At 47.9% G+C, this 6,000-nt stretch overlaps 1 protein-coding gene across 2 annotated transcripts in view; it reads right to left on the bottom strand.

Moving 5' to 3' along the window:
* Positions 1–839: 839 nt before the first annotated feature.
* LOC139280998 (uncharacterized) overlaps positions 840–6,000 on the bottom strand; it is a 70,860-nt gene continuing 65,699 nt past the window's right edge. For both annotated transcript variants that reach the window (XM_070900850.1, XM_070900851.1), the window contains exon 8: positions 840–2,457. The gene's annotated coding sequence lies outside the window, so the exon portion shown is untranslated. The remainder of the gene's footprint in view (positions 2,458–6,000) is intronic.

The following is a 6,000-nucleotide window of genomic DNA, read 5'->3' as shown; positions in this document are numbered from 1 at the left end:
GGGGGGGGGGGGGGGGGGCAGAATGGCCTCCTATGTCCCCTGACACTCCGGACACTAGCACACTGTTTATCCTCTTAAAGCAGCTGTCATACAACTAACCCTTTACAATGCTCTCTGATTTAGGGGTGGAAACTCAGCATGTTTCATTGCAGCCACACAGCTCCTCCAACACCAATTATTGTATGCACAACCCCAAAACTTCGTCCTCCACTTTAACAGCCACATACCCAATCTCTTGCTTTAGCTTTCCCATGTCACTTGGCACATACTCAACTACTACCCTCATTAACTCCATCAAATAACATAGAATGCCCACCATAGTTAGTGCATGAGAGGGGGCTTCCGTAACCTTAACTACCTCAAGTCCTTGGAGCCATTTCACCACTGACTTACGCAGACATATGCAAATGAGGCCAGTGGAGACTCAGCGGGCGGATTATGCGAAGGCTCACAAGCTCCGGGGGAAGTGTTTTAAAAGCACATAAGGTGCGGAAACAGCTTCTCCCTGAACTTTCTCGTTGAAAGTACTTCCTGCATCATTCCGACAGTATGCATGCAAGAAATGACAAGGAAATGAGATCAGCCAAATCAGCAGAGAGCAAGGATGGAAGCTGGTACCTCCTGGTCTGTATGGCACGGTACCACACTGTACCCGCATGTACCCACTGCACTAACTGGAGGTTGTAGGCAGATTTCGTAAACTCTACTTTAAACTAACTCTGCAACGTAGAGAGAATCATTCTGCCAGTTATAAGCAATCCTGAAACTGAAGATCATCCAGTGATTCACAACTTACTTCTGCAGGTAGAGTGAAAGAAAAACAAAGAGCAGCTTGGGAGTTTTTTTTTTAAAAGATGCATTTATTTTCCTCCTTTTTTGCTTTATTGGCTGCTCCAACACCACCATCGACCCCAGCATCTGGTCAAGATGATCGCAGGACCTGGTGGGGGTGGGGTGGGGTACTCGATATTGAACAGAAAGTCACGGGAGGCATGTGGCCGATTGTTTAATATATCAGTCGGTGATACTCACTGCCGCTTCCACAAACTCACAATTCTCCATCGCCCCCCCCACTCTGCCCCCAGTGTGTGGGTTTCTCTACTGATCGTGATCTGACATGATCAACAGCGGTTACATAGACAGAGCACATGCCACAGACAGCAGTCTGGTTTGGTGTTGACCCAGTGTGGCAGGGTGAATTGCAGATTTCCCCATCACTACAAATTATATTCTGGAACCACTCACCTCCCCATAGCGCAGTCAGCGGTGAAGCAAACTCACCCAGCACGGAGCCAACTAAGCACTTGACTCCCAGTCAGTTCCAGGTCATTGGGAAACAGTGTAAAAAGAAAATGAGCAAGGAGAGGAATGAGGTCTGCCGTTAGCGAGCACTGAGAAATAAAGTCACAGGGCAGTTGGGGTGACAAGCGGGGAATAAGATAGCTGGCAGCTGTGGGGGGCAGCACAAAGAGCAATGGGAAACAGGTTTTCAAAAATCTTTGCCACTGTCATCAAATCTGTTTGTTACATTTTAAGATGTAGAACTTGAGCACCAGAATCAGCTGAAGCATTTTGGAACTAACTATGGTATTTAGTCAGGGGAGCGGGCAGTACCTCAGAGAGTCAGGGGGACTGCAGCATGGCATCACCCTACAGTCCAACTGAGTCTCATCTTTAAGCTTCTACATTATAATATTACTCTGCTTAACAAAGATGTCGGTAGACAGCAAACTTTTTAAGGCTTGTGATAGAAAGTTGAAATTAAAAAAAAAAAATCACACTACTTGGGTCAAAAATCATGCTAATCACTGTGGATTACAAAAAAATATTGGAATTTTTCACTGCATGTCACACATAAATATTGGGTGATAATATAGAAAAGGAAATCAGATACAGGAGGTGCCTCACCTGCAAGAGTTAATTTGGGGAGCATGCAAACAATTTATGTGATATCCCACCAATAAAGCATAGCCATGGATTCTGTAAGCACGTATCCAGTATAACCCTTCAATGCATTTGACACAAATCATTGATACTTGCTATTTGGGACTAATTTCCTCCATTTCGATTAATCTATGTAACAGCCATAAATATAAATTCCAACACTTCGCTTTTCAATTTGAAATTAAACAAAATCCCACAGCAAGAGCTGCCAGAAGATCCTGGCTGAGGCTTGTGGGACAACCTACAAGAGTTGTGAAACCACAAGCTTTCCGGACATTAAGACTGTTCAAAGATGCATCAAATAAAACACGTATTAGCAAACAATTTAAAAATGCATGTTCTTGTTTTCAATTGTATTATCATCAATTAAAATAGAAAGGTGACCCAAATCCAGCAGCAACGATGAAGTTCGGGGATAACTAAGTTAGACAGCAACTCCTGCCCGTCCAGAACCCTCGAAAGTCGAAGTTCACTCAAGAAGTATAAGCAACCGCACGAAAGCCACCATGTCACCTAAAAAGAGACAAAGCAGACTGATGATTAGTCTCATTGCACCAAATAGCTCCTTCACCATATACCACTCACTGTTATACTGACAGGGTGACCTGCTCACAGACCCGAACAGCTCCTTACAATCACATTTTCAGTTCCAACCCATTCAATGGTCAGATCCAAGTATTTGTATATTGATCATAAGCAGCCACACGTACAGTCCCCCCAATGACGCACTGAGTAAAGGCATTTCCTGCTGCAGCGTTAACCCATAGAGACTAGAAGCTTACAGGTTTGATCTGCAGTCTCTGCTGAACCAGTTAACCACAACTAATTGTGTCAGCCGTGGCTCTGTTGGTAGCTCGCTTGCCTCGGAGTCAGAAGTCCGCAGGTCCAAGCCCCACACCAGGGCCGCGATTTTCCCTACCTCAGTGGGTCTTAGCCTCGCTGCCGGCTCCAGCCCGGTGTCCAAAATGATTTTGCCCTGATTGGGCTTGTTAAGCCCGCCCAGCGCGTTTGCTGGCCAACTGAAGGAAGCGTGTCTGATGATGTCATTTGATGACGTGTCATCAGTCCTTAAAGGGACTGTGCGCAAATTGATTTTGACAGTTATGCTGTCAGTGTTTTACAGTATTGAGGTGCTGCAAGCACTGCACAGAGGTGCCCAAGCTGCACCCAGGCTCTCCAGTGACTCCCTCCATATGCTTATACACAGGGAGGTTCTCTTCCCTTCTAATGGGCGGAAGAGACCTTCCCAGGAGACCAACGCAGCCTGGTTGCACATTGCACATTAGGACACAAGTAGGGATGTCGTCAGGAAGTCCAGGCTGCAGTGGCGCAAACCTTTCAATGATCATAAAACGTTACTGCAAAGCCACACTCAACCTCAACTTCCTGTGCCAGTCATCACATCCCCCTCACTCTGCCTTCCCTACCCTGCATATCCTTACTCGCACCAACTTACCGTGCACCTCCACCCATCCCTATCTAGTTACATTACCACTTCCCCATCTCACTAGCCACCCCTCACACACTCGCCCTAGTCCAATCATACTAATGTCACACAATGGTAGGCACTTGGGTATTTTATCCAATGTCATGTAAAGATTCTGTTAATGTGGTGTCAAACATTGAAACCTTTATTTTCAACATTTTGCGTTCTTGGATAATTTGTGTGCACCTTTGGAAGTGGCTTAGTGAGTTGCAGTGAATGGTGAGACATAATGGTACGCCCCACAATGGTGATAAGTGCGAAAAGAATGGCTTGGGCATTGTAGGGATGCTTTAAGGTGTTGGTGTGGGGTGGTGCCAACCTGGCGCATCATGTGGCAGCCAGGGTGTACAGCGTCACGTGAAGTAAATATGGCCATTGTGAGGCCATCCTTGGCAGCAATGTGGTCAGGCGCTGATGCCCTGTGTCCTGTTCAGCATCAGTTGATTGCTGCTGGTGTTGGGGTTGTCTGTGGTGGATTCTGAGGACCAAGGTGAGATAGTTTCAAGGGCACCAATGTTGATGTAATAGATGGCAGATGAACTTGAGATGACAGAAGCGATCTGTCAATGATGCGAGAGGTTGTTCCAATGAGGTGACACTGGATAGAGAGTATTGTGTCTGTAAGCACTCTAGTAATGACTCCACGAGATAAGGTATTGCACTTGAACTGTTGTGACCCTAGTCCATTTATTACAGTTCCTGAATGAGGGTACACTAAGGTGAGCTCCCTTTTATACTTGGTTACCTGCAGTGTACAGGTGACCTCGAGGTCTCCACCAGTTGCACCCTCTGGTGGTACAGGCATAGTGTATACAGTGTGAAGATACATTCAGTGGTCGTATGTAACTGTACATTGAGTGTACAGAGTATAGACATACACATCACCACTCTCCCCTAAGTCTTGTGCCACTGGCCTTTGCACTGTGTGCTCTGGCCCTCCACTTGAGTGCCCAAAGCCCTTGCACTTTGTCTGTGCTTGGGAATGGCTCTCTCCCTGTAGACCCCCAAGTCCTTATTGCCACGACATTGGGAAATGGTCAGCAGTGGATGGTTGGAGGTTGCAGTGGGGTTTGAGTGGGTTCTGGGTGTGATCCATACATCCATTTCCCCCCCATACATAGACCATGTGTGTGGCTCAACATCTGCATTTGCATACAGTACAGAGAATAAAAAATAGGATTAGTTACATCACTGTTTGGGTTTAGCAGTAGTGGAACAAGTACATATTATAGGTAAAGTACATACATGGTATTACAGTCTTGCCGTTGGGGTGTAGGTGCAGGTGGGTGAGGACGCTAGTTCCAGAGTAACCGGACTGTGTCCAGGTTGTCTGATGGCGGCGCTGCATCCCCTGCCAGCTGGGTGGGCTCGGATCGCTCCCCTGGCTGAGTCTCAGGGCCTTTGCCATTGCCTTGTGGTGGGCAGAGCCACAGATATGTGTGGCCTCCCTGTCCTCCTTTGAGGGCTGCAGGGTCTCCCTGCTGCCCTTCAGCGGTGGGGGGAGCCTGGTCATCCCAGATCCCGTCGGGAGGGCTGGAGGGTGCTAGCCTCTTGCTCCGGGTACTGGCCATGGTGGCCAGAGAGGTAGGGCAGATCTGGGGCAGGGTGCCAGTAGTGGTGCCTGTGCCGTCCGCTGATCGGTGGCCCTGCACTGGGTATGCTCCCTCTGCGTGTGGCCATGCTCTCTGGGGCATCACATTGGTCCTGGAGGCGTAGGCTACATGATCGGGTAGCCCGCTGGACCTGGGTGCTTCCCACGCGAGGTTGCCCTTGGTTTTGTCGGCGTACATGTAAAACCCGGCATCACACATTATTCATCATTTACATTCATGATACATTGGCTCCAACCGCAATCACCCAACTCGACATTGTTAGTTGTCTTTACAAATTCACATTTGTCAATTACATCTTCTCCCTGTATTCTATCAGCATCGCTGTACAATATTACATTTAGATTCCGGCATTTGTCAATTACATCTGTTCCATGTATCCTACCGGCATCGCTGTTCAAAGGTACAATTAGATACTTGCATTTGTTAGTTACATCCTTTACATTAGTATCACTGGCATCGCTGTACAAAGAGTGGAACTGTCCCTTTAATTGTGCTGGGTTGCCGGTCTCCTTTAAGAGGGCCGTGCAATTTTTACCCCAATCCGGTTCGCTGCTTGGCATCACATGTTGTTCCCTCAATGCTGCCCCTGGTGGTCTGGTCGGGGCCATCTTGATTTCAGGCGCTTCAACTCGTGGTGCGGGCGCCATCTTCTCTCTCTCCATAAGGTAGGCTGCGGTGATCCTTTTCTTCCCAGGTTCTGCCATGGAAGCCGGGAATTTACCTTCTGCGCCGATCTTCTTCCTTCGGAGTCCTGCCACTTGAGCCCAGAAGGTGAAGTCTGGTTGTTTGGGTTGGATCATCTCGCTGTTGGGTTGTGCGGTCTGTGTTATCTCCACGCAGCCGAGTTGGACGGTTGGATTTTCAGGTGCTGTGATGGATCCAAATGTGGGGCAGCAGAGGACATCGATCGCCGGGGCCTGGAGGCTTTCCCAGCTCCAACAGAATTGGATTTGTTTT

Source organism: Pristiophorus japonicus, chromosome 15 (genome assembly GCF_044704955.1).
Source record: "Pristiophorus japonicus isolate sPriJap1 chromosome 15, sPriJap1.hap1, whole genome shotgun sequence".
Classification (NCBI taxonomy): Eukaryota; Metazoa; Chordata; class Chondrichthyes; family Pristiophoridae; genus Pristiophorus; species Pristiophorus japonicus.
The sequence above is the reverse complement of the archived record's forward strand: the minus strand, read 5'-3'. Positions and strand labels throughout refer to the sequence as shown.